Source organism: Gracilinanus agilis, chromosome 4 (assembly GCF_016433145.1).
Source record: "Gracilinanus agilis isolate LMUSP501 chromosome 4, AgileGrace, whole genome shotgun sequence".
Classification (NCBI taxonomy): Eukaryota; Metazoa; Chordata; class Mammalia; order Didelphimorphia; family Didelphidae; genus Gracilinanus; species Gracilinanus agilis.
In genome coordinates, this window is record NC_058133.1 from 98,763,543 (window position 1) to 98,779,848 (window position 16,306).

Genomic DNA, 16,306 nt, shown 5'->3' on the forward strand with positions numbered 1-16,306 from the left:
TCACTATCTAAGAAGGGAAAGGAAAGTAAACATAGGGGGAAAAAGGTTTGGATATAAATACAAGCATGACAATATATGAAACAAAATAACACAAGTGCAAAAACATAACTTTGCAACAAATACAGGTTGCAATAATTATATCTAAGGTATGTAATAAAAATATATTTGAAACACAATCAAATGCAAACTTGCAAAAGGCTAAATTGTATCTCAACTTGCTATCTGTCTTATAACATAACAAAGCATGAAACATAGCCAAACTCTTTAAGTAAAGTACTTGTAGGAAAACTATAAAACTGTGTCTATGCATAAACATAAACCTCCAATCCTAATTTTGTGTTAGTACTTACTTAAGCTATATTAATGATGTTAATTCTCTAAGTTCTAAATTATTAGTATGATAAAGTTATCTTGTTAGGCATAACCATGTACATGGTAATATATAATTACTTATTCTTATTACTACCATGACTTTCCCTATCTAATTCTGTATTTCAAATTTACCTTTCCCTAAGGTTGTTAGTAACTCTAGACTATACATGTGTTAGTAATTATAATACAGCTATACACAATGCCTATATATAACTTTGTACAAGGAAAAGTTCCATTGATGTCTATCAAATCAAAAAACAAACAATGGATCTTTTGATATGTTAGAGATCATAGGATACTCTTCCATTATATACAGATATTCACATGCAATATGTATATATGATAACACATATTATAGAGACATCATTTATCTACATGAGGTCTAAGTCAAGAAGTGAAAAATCAGTTTTGTGTTGTGTTCAATGTACTTAATATATGTGTTGGTGCATGCATATATTTACCTCACTGCATGGATCTTCTACCAATACTGGAGAAATACAATTCTCCCTGTGTAGCAATATGTAGTGTGGCATGCAACCTATCATGTGATGTCTCATTTGTGTATTATGTAGTTGTGTACTCAATATTATAACCTTACATTACTCCTTCTTCCAGTCCTCTTCCTGCATAGTAGTTAATAAAGATTATAGTTCACTTGTGATTGTCCATTCTTTGTGCTGCCTGTGCTATGGATTACTGAAGCTTGTAGCTTTTGTGTACTTCGTTTTTTCACCTGTTATGCATTCATACTTGCGTGTTGTCTATCATCTTGCCTGGTGGTTGCCTTGTCACCTTCCTAAACAGGAATAGTAGTAGTTGTTGAATTGTATTAATTGTGTTACATATTTTTGTGTTGCAAAAATTTTTTCCAGTTTTTTTTTATCTTAAGTAGTTCAATATTCCTCAACAGTACATTCTGTATGCTGTGGGTCTGTTTGTATATTTATTTGATGTTGGTCTAAATCAGTTGGTGTTTCATGGTATTCTTTATTTACAGCATGTTCTTTTACAGGCTTCACATGTGTGATGTGGAACCGGGATCTCTGTTCTCAACTTTGATACATGTAGGGCTTGTGATTAGGATTTGATAAGGCCCAACCCATTTAGGGTCCAGAATGGATTTTCTTCCAAAGTTCCTTATGTAGACCACATCTCCTGGTTTAAGCTGATGTAAACTAAAGTCTAATGGAATTCTCTGAGTTAACAGTCCAAGCTTGTGCAATTCATCCAGTCTTTTCTTCAAAGCTTTTATGTATTTATACAGTTGACATTCAGCTCCAAGGTGTGATAAGTGAGCTGTTTTCTGGGATGAACTATGCTATTGAGCATGGCCATACAAAAGTTCAAATGGTGATAAGTGAGTATCACCACAGGGTTGACTTTTCAGATAAAAAAGAACAATGGGTAGTGCTTGTACCCATTTCAGATTGCTTTCTGAACACACTTTTCTAATCAAAGTTTTAACTTTCTTATTGAAATTCTCAATTTTTCCCAATGACTGCAGGTGGTAAACACTATGGGGGCTTCTTTTTATTCCTAAGGTTTTGTAAATCTCATGTAGGATGTTTTGAGAAAAGTATGATCCATGCTCTGAATCTATTCTGGCTGGTTCTGAAATCTCGGGACTATCTCTCTCAGAAGTGTTTTCACTACAAAGGCCGTGTTATTTTTTTTTGCTGGGAACACTTATGGCCATCGAGTCAACCTATCAATGATGACTAGGGCATATTTGTATCCTTGAAAATTGGGCATTGATATGTAATCGATTTGTAAGCACTCAAACGGGGTATATGCCAATTGTCTTCTGCTAAGCCCTTTAATTCTGGTCCTCCCCTGATTGTACTGCAAGGAAACCTTGCATTTCTGGCATGTTCTTATTGCACAAGTGGAAATTCCAGATGCCATCCAGTATCTTAGAATGACATCTATGAGGGATTGAGTTCCATAATGCCCTTTGGCATGCAACACATTGCACAGGGTATTGTACAAAGATCTTGGAAGAATGGGTTTGTCTGCACTAGAAAACCACACACCTCTCACTAATTTGGCCCCTAGATTTTCCATCCAGTGCTTCACTTCCCTTGGGGAGTATGCTTGTTTGAGATCTGCTTCATCCACCAAGGAGAAGTTTAGCACATGGATGGGACCAAATCGGGCACCATATTTGGCTTTTATGTCCCCCCTTCTGTTTCTTAAAGACACCCAATCTGTACCCTTTTGATGTGATTGGCAATGCATCACTGCCACTTCTTTGGGAAACTGGACAGCTTCTAGGAGATGGTTTATAATGCTCCCATAGGCTATTTCCTTTCCACCAGCAGTTATAAAACCACAGTATCTCCAGATTTGGACGGTGCAATGGACTACATTAAAAGCATATTTGCTGTCTGTATATACATTTATTCTTTTATCCTTGACAATCTCAAGAGCTCTGGTAAGACTTAGGATTTCAGCATCTTGAGTGCTCGTGAACTTTGATAGAGCTACATACCATAAAGTCTCATCTTGAGTCACCACAACTGCACCCGTAAATCTTTCTCCATCTAACACAAATGCAGAACCATCAGTAAATAGTGTCAGGTCAGGAGAGACCAAAGGGATATTGGTTAGGTCATCTCTAGTTTTCTGCACTATTTCCAAGGTATCTGCACAACTATGAATGGGTTCCCCTTCTAATGGTAAGTCTGGCATTAGTGTGGCTGGGTTTATTTCCTTACAAAAATGGAAAGTTAGGTTCTCATTGCCCAGCAACACAATTTGATATTGGGATAAGCACTGGGATACAAAAGCTTGCAGGTTGCTGTTTTTCAAAATGGTATCTATTTGATGAGGTGAATACAGCATGATACTGCATCCCAAAACCAGATCTGAAGATTTTTTTCACCATTAGGGAAGCAGCTACAATTGCTCTCATACATGGTGTCATCCCTTGAGCCACAACATCTAGCTGGGAGTTATAATAGGCAATAGGTCTAAATTGATCCCCAAGAGTTTGCACCAATATAGCACTGGCAATTCCCTTGTCTTCATGCACAAATGGGTGAAATGGTTTTGCATGGTCAGGGATCCCAAGTGCAGGGCTTGACAAAACAGCTGTTTTCAGTTTTTTAATAGCATTGTTTGTGCTCCTGTGTAAGTTTCAAAGGTTCTGAGGCAGTGTTCCTAGTCAAGTCTGTCAGAGGTTTTTAGATCAGACTATATCCAAGTATCCACTGCCTACACTAATGCATGATTCTTAAAATTGCACAGAGCTGCTTCTTTGTCTTAGTCATGCACAGCTTCTGTATATCAGCAACCCTCTTTTGGGAGATCCGTCTTGTACCCTTTTCCAACACAAAGCCAAGGTATTGACCTTAGGCATAACCCACTGCAATTTGGCTTTTGAGACCCTGTGTCCTCTTTTGCATAACTCTTGTAATAGATATTTACTGTCCCTTTGACACACTCGAGTATTTGGTGACATAAGCAAAAGATCATCAACATAATGCACTAGTTTACTTTCAGTGAATATGATTGATTAAAGGTCTCTCTACAGCATCTGGCAAAAGATATTTGCACTTTCTGAGAATCCTTGTGGAATTTTTGTTTGCCCTCCCAGGAGAATGCAAAAATCTTCTGACTGGACTCATGCAGGAGCACAGTAAAATAGGCATAGAACAAGTTCATGATGGTGAACCAGGCTGCATTGCTTGGAATTTCAGCAATGATGTTTTCTGGGCTAGGTACCACTGCATGACCCTTTTTAACAAAGCTGTTGACTGCTCTCAGATGCTGCACAAATTGCCATTGTGTTTTTCCATTTGCATCTTTCTTTGTTTTTATAATAGGTATAATGGGTGTGTTGTACTTAGATATGGTATAGACTAAATTCCAGGAGACTCTGGATGATAGGCTTGATACCTTCTGTAGCTTCTTTACTCAATCTATACTGAGGGATTCTAGGTGGAGTGCCCTCTTTCACCTCAGTCTTGACAGGTGTAGCAGATTTTAAAATTCCTACATCAGTTGAGTGCTTTGCCCAAACTGCTTCTGGGATATCTTCAGGTATTTCAAAGATACTCCCTATATGATGTTCTTCCTCATCACCCTCCACTTGCTGCAGCTTGAACCCCTCTCAGCAATATGGATCCCACAGCTCCTGGGTTGAAGAATATAAATAATAGCTTATTAACAATATAGATTGATGGGCATTGGAATATAGTTCTCAGATTTGGAAATACTATTCTCTGGAATTATGAGATGATTTATATGTCATCAAATAGGAAAACAGGGAAGTGTATTAAAAGATCTCTTAAGATCTCTTCCAGCCCTATGATTTTCTGAATTTTAACTAGCCTTGATTTTCTTTTCTGGTAAATGTATCCCATTTTAATCTCTTTTAAAAGAACTGGAATTAAAATAAAATAAAAATAATTTAATGAAAAGAAAGAGAATGGGAACACTGATAATGGGAAAAGGCTAATAAAGGTGAAAAAATATTCTAATTCTTGTTCTTTGTCCTTTTTTGCACTCTTATCTTCTGTCTTAGAATTGATGCAAAGTATTGATTTCAAGGCAGAAGAATAGTAAAGGCTAGGAAATTGGGGTTCAGTGACTTGCTCAGGGTTACACAGCTAGGAAGTGTCTGGGGACAGATTTGGGCCCAAGTCTTCTTGATTCCAGGTCTGGCTCTCTATCTGCTGAGCCACTCAGCTGCCCCTCATACTTTGTCTTGATCTATGAGTCTACATCATAAAATTTTTAAAAGTTACCTTTAAGAACAGAGGGTAATTCTCATCATGGGGTCATGTCTTCTTTTTACATTTATTTCTTTTTCATTTTCAGCAGAATCTATGAATCATTGCCAAATTATTTTTCTAACATTCATGGTTTAGGCCATCTGTGCCTAAGATTCTTTAAGATCATCCTCTTTCAAGGTCAGACCCAGAGTTAAATGTGCAATTCAATAGGTATATACCTGGTTTATTTTGCTCCTCTGTTTTAAAAATCAATGCTTTGAAGTAAGCGATGCTAAAGTTCCTGGGGAATGTAACAAGATATTTCTGTAGGAATGTTTGAAAAGTCTCACTTAGTAGCCTAAAAGAGTTTTTAAAACTTGAGTGCTAATCAGGAAAAAATGGAATTACTTAACCCTCAATTTTTGGAGGTGTATTAGATGTGAGTCACCTTCTTCACAAAAATGTATGATCAGTCCAAACTTCATAATCCACCTCCTAGGGAAGAAGATTGGACCATCGCTGAGGGCCAAGTCAACTTAGTCTACCAAAGTTTTGAGATTCTCCTTTTCACTCCTCTAGTACCCACTATGCTTCTTTTCATCTGTATTTCTGTTTTTGTTTTTATATCTTTGGAGCAATTGGAACTCATAGTTGATACATTATTTCCACGAAAGAAATGAAATTGCATTTGCAAGGAAAAAAAGAGAAAAAAAGTTGTGCTTCCTCAGCTGAAAGACTCTTCTGAAGTATTAGCCAGAGAAAGAGCGTTGTGATGTGTCATTACTAGTCTCCATATTTGAAGTGGAAAGACTTTCCTGAAGACAGAGGATTGCGGGTATGACCTTACTCTTTGGGTAATCTTTTGTAAGGTCAGAAGTTGGCAAGAAGCAGTGGCAAAGGTGAGTAGCTTCAAGGAAAGGAGAGGTGTGAATTTTATGAAAAAGAAGACTATGAAGTCCTATCCCACTGACAAAGCCTGAGCTCAAGAAGAGGAAAAGATTTGCTTTGTTTGAGAGTAATGCCTGGAAATCACTCACTGACAGATTTACAAAACCACAGAAAGAACCAACAAGGAAGTTCAGGAGGGAAGCAGTGTAGTGTCTGATGCTCTGAAGAAACTCCACTTAACTACATCATGATCCCATGATACATAAGTAGCAAGCCTTGCCCATATCCCTGGGAGCATCTAAGAAGTTCTAGGAGGACCCACACCACTCAACATCTGCTGAGCACAACAGAGACGAACTTGCAAATTTGCAACTGTTAGCAAGTGGCTAAGATTCTTTGTGGGTCTTTGGAAAAGGATAACTCATTAAAGGATGAGTGTTTCTTATGGGTTCTAACTGGAGTTCTTTCTTTTTATTTAAACTTAAATCCTTTAATATAATGTCTGATGTTAAAATTGTATGAATCATGCGCTTGTTAAAAGTTCTTGGTATCCTTGTACAGAGTCGTGTCAATTAGTGATTTTTGTGGATTTTCTGGATGGTCACTTATAATTCTGAAAGTGAGATATGTCTTTTTTCTCAAGCATTCAAGGAATTCTAGCAAAATTGTAGTGTGCTCCATTCTTCTTCTTCTACCTATTCATGGCCCTGATTTCCCTCAAAGCTCAGCTCAAATTCAACCTTTTCTACATTAGATGTTTCCTAATTTCCCCAAATGTTAGAGCCTTTCCATCCAAAATATTTGATATACAATTATGTAATATAGATTCTCTGGTGCCTATTGCATAAAGATCCCCCAGAACTCTCCCATATCTTGAAGAACTTAGAGGTCCTTCTTCTTTGCCATTGATTAGAGCTCTGATCACTTGTGTTCCCCCAGTTTTGGGGGCCCAAGCATCTCAGTCTCATTAATTACTTAACAATCAGATTAACTTTTCAGAGGAATATTTACTTCAAGGAATAAAAAAATGAATAAACATTTCCCTCCAACATGGAAATGGAATGGGGCTTAATTCCCCCTAAAACACCTCAGACTCTAGTGAGGGGCAAGGGATAAGGTTCATAGCTTAACTCAGTTACTGCTTAACATTAGTTCAATCAAATTAAAGTCCATGAGGTCACCTTTTTTGGGATTTGGAACTTTTCAGGGCTTCTCTGCTAAACTAGTTACAACATCTGGTTTGGGATCCTCTGCTTCAAAATCCTCATGGTTTGAGCTCCTGGATCAGAGATTCCATTTCATGTACCTAGAACCGAAAAGAATACACAAAATACACCAAAATTCCCAAGTCCATTTTCTAAGGCCACATGCTAAGGGGACAGAGAGATGGCTCTTCAGCCCTTTTCCATTTACTGGATGGTGTCATCTCTAAGTGAATGAGTCTTTCCCTCTGGTATCCAGAAGAGAAAGAGAGATCAAGAGTGCTCCAAGTGAATATGTTTTGCATGATAATACAGATATAACCTAGGTTGAATTGTTTGCCAGTTCTGGAAAGAGGGAGGGAAGGAAACAATTTGGATCATATAACTTCAGAAAATTTATGTGAAAATGTGTTATTACATGTAATTGGTAAAATAAAAATATCTGTATAATAACCACAAATGTAGCAAATTTGGGTTTTAAAACCATTAAAAAAGTGTTTCAATGGGTAGTCTTAGAGTGCAGCCAATTGTGGCTATATAACCAATAGGAAGAGACTACTCCCAACCAAATAGCAGACTAGTTGTAGGATGTCCACCTTGTACTGTCTTTCTCCTAGAAGCAGGGTCTCTTTTGTCTCCTACCTGGATATCTCTGTTTTAGATGGTCTGGTAATGCTCCATCCACCCCATTACACTTATAGAAAAATATGTCTCCTCTGACAGATTAAGCTCTTGAAGGCAAGGACTATTGTATTTTTGTCTTGGTATTTTCACCTCTTAACATAATGCCTCACCCGGTATAAACACTTAATATATTTAGTTTCATTGATTGAGAAGAGAATAGGAGGTTCTATTCCCATCTTACAGCTAAGGAGACAGTGTTCCAGGCATTTTAGAGAAAGTGGAGATCTCTTTGCTAGAACCTTACAATACGAGAGTTTGAAGGAGCTTTAGAGATAATATAATCCAATTTTCTTATTTTACAAATGAAGAAACCGAAGCCTAGAAAGGATGTGCATTGCACTCAAGCTCATACAGAAAAGAGGGCAGCAAAGCTGGGGCTCTAATTCAGGTAACAGAATCACAGTATCTCGGATCTAGAAGGGACTTCAGAATATTTCTGTTGAATCAGTGTCCTCAGACTCCAAATTAATTACTCTTTCTAATATTCTATGTTGCTGCACAAAAGTATGCATTTATTAAATATTCAGAGTGCCTTGCATTAGATGAAAAGTAAAGTACAGGCAGAAATATGTTAGTTTTTTAAAAAACTTACATTCAGTACAAACAAAGGATCATTCAGGGTTTAGTCAGTGAGTCAATGAGCATTCATTAAGCTTCTACTATGGGTTAGGCATTGTGCTAAGCTCCAGGGGTACAAATAAATATAGAAATGAGGTTCTTGCTCTCAAGGAATTCACATTCTGGGGTTGGTTGTGGGAAAAGACAATATGCAAACAACTAGATACATGGAAGATACACATAATGTAAATCTTGAGCATTTAGAAGGGGACTGAGGCAGGTTTCCCATAGAAAGTGAAATCTGTACTGGAAGGACGCACATGAACTGATGCAGAGTGAAATAAGTAGAACCAGGAGAACATTATACATAGTAACTGAAACACTATGGGATGATCAAATGTAATAAATTTTGCTACTAAAAGAAATGAATTGACCCAGGACAATCCTGAGAGACTTATGAGAAAGAATGTTATCTACACATAGAAAAAGAACTGTTGGAGTAGAAAATGCAAAAGAAAACATGTGATTTATCACTTGTTTATTTTGGTATATGATTTGGGGTTTTAGTTTTAAAAAATTACTCTGTTACAAAAATGAACAATATGGAAATAGATTTTGAATGATAATACGTGTAAAAGCCAGTGGAATTGCTTGTCAGCTCTGAGAGGAAAATTCACGTGTAGTTTTGTTACTAGAATCAGATAAAGAAAGTTAAAAAAAAAAAGAAAATGAGATCTGAGCTGAACCTTGAAGGAAACCATTGAAACCAGGAGTTATAAGTAGGGAGAGAGATCACTGTAGGTATGAGGGATAACCAGTGCAAATGCATGGAGGAGAGAGATGGAGTATTATGCAACTGAATTGTAAAATCATACAGGAAATAAAGTGTAGGATGACTGGAAAAGAAGGAATGGGCCAGGGTGGAAAGAGGTTTAAAAATACCAGACAGAAGATTTTATATTTGATACTGGGGGTAAGCTGGAGTTTATTGAGTGGGGGGAAGGGTGTGACATGGTTAAGCCTCTGATTTTAAAAAGGTCACTTTGGCAGCTGAGTAGAAGATGGATTGGACTAGGGAAAGACTTGAAGCTGGGAGACCAGTTAGAAGGATATTGCCATAGTCTGGGCAAGAAGTGATGAAAGCCTATAAAAGGGTGGTGGCTGTGTGAGTGGAGAGAAGGCAACTGTGACATACCAAGTCTTTTCCGCAGTGGGTCACCATATGTTGGGAAGCAGCCATAAAGTTTGTCATCTCCTGAAATGCCCAAATGCTGAGTCACATATGTGGTTGGCCAGAAGCAGGCAGGGAGAAGCTGCTTATGCATGCTGAGGTAGGCGAAAGGCGATGGCCCCTGATACAATTGACATAAGAACAAGGGCATTTTAATAAACTCATTTTTCATAATAACCAGAAATCAGGTGAAAATCATAAACTCTCAGGCATTTTATCTTCCATGTGATCTAGGTCAGAAGGATCAAACATACAGCCCATGGCTTATAGACCACAACACTCTGGAATGTAGCCTAATCTGATTAAAATTTAATTGGGGACTAATCACTCAAATATACAAGGAGTTAAAGCAATTGTATAAAACATCAAGCCATTCCCCAATTGATAAATGGGCAAGAGACATGAATAGGCAATTTTCAGGTAAAGAAATCAAAAGTATCAATAAGCACATGAGAAAGTGTTCCAAATCTCTAATAATTAGAGAAATGCAAATCAAAACAACTCTGAGGTATCACCTCACACCTAGCAGATTGGCTAAAATGAAAGAAGGGGAGAGTAATGAATGTTGGAGGGATGTGGCAAAATTGGGACATTAATGCATTGCTGGTGGAGCTGTGAACTGATCCAGCCATTCTGGCTGGCAGTTTGGAATCATGCTCAAAGGGCTATAAAAGAATGCCTTCCCTTTGATCCAGCCATACCATAGCTGGGTTTGTACCCCAAAGAGATCATAGATAAACAGACTTGTACGAAAATATTCATAGCTGCGCTTTTTGTGGTGGCAACAAATTGGAAAAGGAGGGTATGTCCTTCAATTGGGGAATGGCTGAACAAACTGTGGTATATGCGGGTGATGGAATACTATTGTGCTAAAAGGAATAATAAACTGGAGAAGTTCCAGGCGAACTGGAGAGACCTCCGGGAACTGATGCAGAGTGAAAGGAGCAGAGCCAGAAGAACTCTATACACAGAGATTGATATACTGTGGTAAAATTGAATGTAATGGACCTTTGTACCAGCAGCAATACAATGACCCAGGACAATTCTGAGGGATTTATGGTAAAGAAAGCTACCCACATTCAGAGGAAGGACTGCAGGAGAGGAAACATATAAGAAAAACAACTGCTTGAACGCATGGGTCAGGGTGGACATGATTGAGGGTGTGGACTCGAAACTACCACACCAATGCAACTACCAACAATTTGGAAATTGGTTTTGATCAAGGACACATGACAAAACTAGTGGAAATGCGCATCAGCCATGGTTGGGGGGGTGCAGGAGGGGGGGTTGAAGGGGAAAGGTGGAGCATGAATCATGTAACCATGTTAAAAATGAATATTAATAAATGTTAAAAAAATATTTATAGCCACACTTTTCATGGTGGCAAAAAATTGGAAAATGAGGGATTGTCCTTCAAGTGAGGAATGGCTAAACAAATTGTGATATCTATTGGTGATGGAATACTATTGTGCTCAAAAGAATAACGAACTGGAGGAATTCCATGTGAATTGGAAAGACCTCAGGAATTTAAGCAGAGCAAAAGGAGCAGAACCAGGAGAACCTTATACATGAGACCGATACACTGTGGCACAATTGAATGTCATGGTCTTTTCTACTAGCAGCAATGCAATGATCCAAGACATTTCTGAGGGATGTATGAGAAAGAATGCTATCCGCATCCAGAGAAAGAACCGTGGGAGTAGAAACACAGAAGAAAAACAACTGCTTGACCACATGATTGTATGGGGAAATGATTGGGGATATAGACTCTAAATGATCACCCTAGTGCAAATGTCAATAATATGGGAATAGGTCTTGATCAGTGACACATGTAAAACCCAGAGGAATTGTGCTTTGGCTACGTTAGGGAAGTGGCAGGATGAGGGGGAAAGAACATGAATCAGTAACCATTGAAAATTTTTCTTAATCAATTAAATAAAATTTTTTAAAAAATAAATAAAATATATGAAATACCAAAAAAAATTTAATTGGGGAATATTTAACAAAATAAATAAAATACAATAAAACAGAGATAAACATTACATTTTAAAACTGTTAATATATGGATTAGTGGCCCCTGTTTCTGTTTGAGTTTGACACCATTACTCTAGGACATGACGCTTTAGAAATCAAGAAAATTATCAGGATTCTGGAAAGAATATTTAGTTAAGATAGTCACACATGTTGTATATACCACATAGCATTAGACTGGGAAATTTTCCAAGTGTTTTGTGCTCTTTCTAGTTATAGAGTATAAAAAACTCCTTTTTTTTTTCTTCCAAGACTTCCTAAAATTTCACAGTCCACTCACAAGTGCAAAAACAAGATAAAAAAACGCCTCCCTTCCAAAGGTCTGCACAGCCAGAGGACAGCTTGCCTGGTGTGTAAATCCCCTGTTGTGGTGACTGTCGATTGCTTCCAGAATAAAGAGCAGGGAGTGCAATCAAAGGCAATTGTGCTCCCTGGTATCTGCATGAGTGCTTTCCTCTTCACCCTTGATGCTGACATGTGTCAGAACTGAAGTTCCCATTTCCTTTCTGGCTAATAGGGGAGAGTGTCCTGGGGTGTTTTTTCCACCTGTAGTACTAATAGCAGTCCTGTTCTGGGAACTTGCTTTTTTTTTGTTTCCATCTGAAATTCACATGGCACATTAAATCGTGATTTGGTAGGATTACAAACACACTTGTTCATGTACACATCATATATGGGCTTTTTTCATCCTTGGAAGACCACTGAAAGGTTGCATGAATGTCTAAAGGTAACCATAACAAATTTCTGGATTCCTAATTTTAAATGCCACATTGTTGTCTCTGTAATAGGGATGATTAAGGGAACCTCTTGATCTGTAGCACCTGATCCTTCCTAGAGATTGGAGTTCCCATACTCAGTTCCAGGGGAGATTGTCCTTGTGGGGCAAAGAGGGCATCCCTGATCACCCAGAAATATGTATCATTATAGTCACATTCTGTAAGTTTGTACTAATTACAAAATGCTTTGCGTATATGATTTCATTTGATCCTTACAACAACTTAGTTCAGGAGCTACTTATTATTCCTATTTTGTGGAAAATTGCTATATGAAAAAAAAAGAAATAGAGTCAGAGAGTGATTTGTGCCAGAACCACAGAGCCAGGAATTGAACTCACCTTCTATCATTTCAAATCAAGTTCTTTTTCTGTTATAGCACAGTGCCTCATCATTATCTGTGCTATATGTATTATCTCTTAATTATTTATTATTTTCTGTTTTTCACAGTTCCAAGTCTTATCTCCTTTACAAGATCAACTTCTTTAAGAACAGCAGTAGTGTTTTTTTTATTGCACATGTAAAATCTGTATCAGTTTGCTTGCCATCTTGGGGGGAGGGAGAAAGAGAAGGAAAGAATTTGGCTCAAAAATTAAAAAAAAAGGTTAAAATTGTTTTTACATGTAATTGAGGGGAAAATTTTTTTAAAAGAAAAGCAATAATGTTTTATATTCCTTTCATATCTTCCCAAAATGTCTGGCCCAGTCCTCAGTACTGCTTAAAATACTTATTGGTTGAGTATTTGATCTATAAAATCTTTCCATAAGTCTTTGGTGATTTCTTAAATATCTTAAGCAGTCAGTCATACCATAAATATTACATCATTCTAACCTTGTTTTCTATGAATGAGAAAACTTGAATGTGGATGGCTTAAGCTTGGAGATAACTCACATAGCTATTATACCAGTAAAGGAGAACAAGAACCTTCAGCCATGTTCTGATAAGGCAGTTAGGTGGCAAAGTGGATGGAGTGCTGGATGTGGAGTCTAAAAGATCTGAGTTTAAATTCAGTTTCAGATGTTTAGTAGCTATGTGACCCTGAGGAAGTCACTTAACCTCTGGTTGTCTCAGTTTCCTCATATGTTGATGGGAAATAATAATAGCAACTATATCCCAGGGATGTTGTGAGGATAAAATGAGCTAATATTTACAAAGCACTTGGCAAATCTTCAAATGCTATATAAATGCTAACTATTAGCTCTACGTATTAAAGAAATAATTTGTAGATAAGTAAAGGATTATATTAAGGTTCAACTCACAGAATTGGAAGGTATGTAAGAAGTAATGTAGTCCACCCTCTATTCTTCTGATGAATCTCCTAAATTGCTAAAGCAATCTCCTAAAAATTGTTATATGAATTCTGCTTAAATGCTTTTAGTGATTCTGGTGAACTGAATACTACTATGCAATGTATGGGGAAACAAATAGAAGTTGGTTTCAAGTGGCATTATCCTATGCTGAATTGGAAGTGAGATTATCATACGGTACCTTAGCTGAGATAAGTTCTAGAACCTTTTCTTTTTTACCCTCCCATTTCCTTTGATCATTGGTGACTACCAATCTTTATTCTGGGACTCAAGGAAAGGGCTTGAGGTAGGAAGCTAGGAGTCACTTTTTGACTATTCTACTAGTGAATTCCATAGCTGAGACTGTGAGAAAAGAAAAGACCTTACAAAATTCCTTTTCCTTTCAAATTAGAGCATAAAATTCTTGAAGACATAAGGTCCAGGGTGATAAAGATCACTCATGACATGCATTTATTATTCTATGATAATGATAGTTAACATTTATATGGTACTTGCTATGTCCTAGGCACTGTGCTGAGCACTGTATAATTATCTCATTTGATCCTTACAACAATCCTGTAAGGATGGTGCTCTTATTATTCCCATTTTTACAGATGAGAAAACTGAGACACACAGAGGTTTAAGTGAGTTGCCCAGGATCACCCGGCTAGCAAATATCTAAGGCTGGATTTGAACTTTGGTCTTCCTGATTCTAGGCTTAATGCTCTATCCACTGTACCGTCCTGCTGACTTTAGTGGATCTGTGATCTCACTGATCTGGATCTTCCTTCCAAGAACAGATTTTACCACCATCCAAACCTGCCATCCTGTGTGACTCGTCTATGCTCTTTCCTAAATTCATCACAGGAGGTCCTACCTTAATTTGCTTCCTTTTGTGATCTTGATATTAGGGTTTTAATGGGCTATCCATTGCTTTTCTTTTATTTTTGTTGGATGTCTTCTTTTTCCATTATACATTTACTTGATATTATTATACATTTGTATTGTTTACAAATTATACATTTCTTTGATAACACTGAAGAGTGGATAACACCAGCCTTAAAGTCAGGAATTCAGGAAGTCCTTTGTTCAAATACTGCCTCTGATACATACTGGCTATGTGGCTAAACTCAAGTTACTGTCTTGTCATGTTGTCTTTATTTATAGTAGTGTAGTCATTGTCTATATTGCTCTCTGGTTTTTTCATCATTTCATAAACATTTTCCTGTGTTTCTCTGAGATCTTCATGGTTTTTTTCTTGATGGTATAAAAATATTGTTTTATTAAAAACAACTTTATTATTACTTTTGAATACATCCTAAAAGTCTCTCCTCTGTCCCATTTGTAATGCTATACTCTTTCTCCTCTGTCAATCTGCCTGCTGGGCTAGTGATAGTCTAATTGTGCTCTAATTGTTCAGAAATTTTTTTTCTCACCCATTGTTCTCATTTCTAGCCAAATAGCTTCTTCAACACGACAATACTTCAAATACTTAAAAACAGCCGATCATGTCTCTCCCAAGTCTTCTCCAGGGCAGACATTCTCAGTTCTTTCAGCCAGTTCTCATAGAGTATAATTGACATGCTATTCTTCATCCTGCTCATCTTTGCCTGATGTTTGACAACTCTTCATATGAGGGAAATGGGTAACATAAAAACCTCTTGTAGTTTAAATCCTTCCCAGAATTTTTAGTCCTGTAGAGGTGGAGAACAGTGCACTACTCTCCTCTGATTGATAGTCTTTGCTAGAGCTAGAAGCTATTTTCAGTCTTCCTTCTCACCACCTGTGTTTATTATTGTGGTTAATGTTTTTACATTATATTTAATGAGTGGGTGAGCAGGAAGGAGAAAACGCCTGAGATTCTCCATCAAAGGGAAATCCAGTGCAGTGTTCAAAAGAAATAGGTTTTGCTTTTTATGTTAGTGCCTCTTTCACAGCGATAAAATTATCTTTGATTCTCATATTCCAAAGAAATATTTAGCAATGGTTCTTCCCAATAACCTTAATGTATTCTAAGAGTCTCTTATTCAGGAAAACTGTTGCCTCTTCCCTTAAACAAGAAGAAACAGACATGTTGGAAAATATGGTGGACCTAAGAGTCAGAAGATCTTGATGTGGATCCCAGGTCTACTGTTGCAAGACCTTGTAAATCCAGTTTCTACAATGTACCAAATTACAGCCTAATACTAGAATACTTTCTTTGTTGTCATTTTGCATTGGTTTGCTTTTATTTGAAATTTTCACATCGTATTTTTGGTAACATGATTTTTTAGTTTCCATTGAGATAGAAAGGGTGGTAGTTTATTAAGGAATATGTTATGTACTAAACCAGCTGAATCAGGTGATTCTTAATGGGGAAAGGTGGTTCTGAAGAGTGATTCTTTTTTTTTATAACTTCTTATTAGGGTTTTTAACGCCTTGGGCTTCTTGTCAGGGCAACATGCTGAATCATCACAAAATATGGAAAGTATGAAGGCAGGTTTTTTTTTCAGAGACACTGGAAATTAAGCATACCAGGAGATGAACTAGAAGTTCAAGAAGTAAAAATAGAGATTACTTCTTA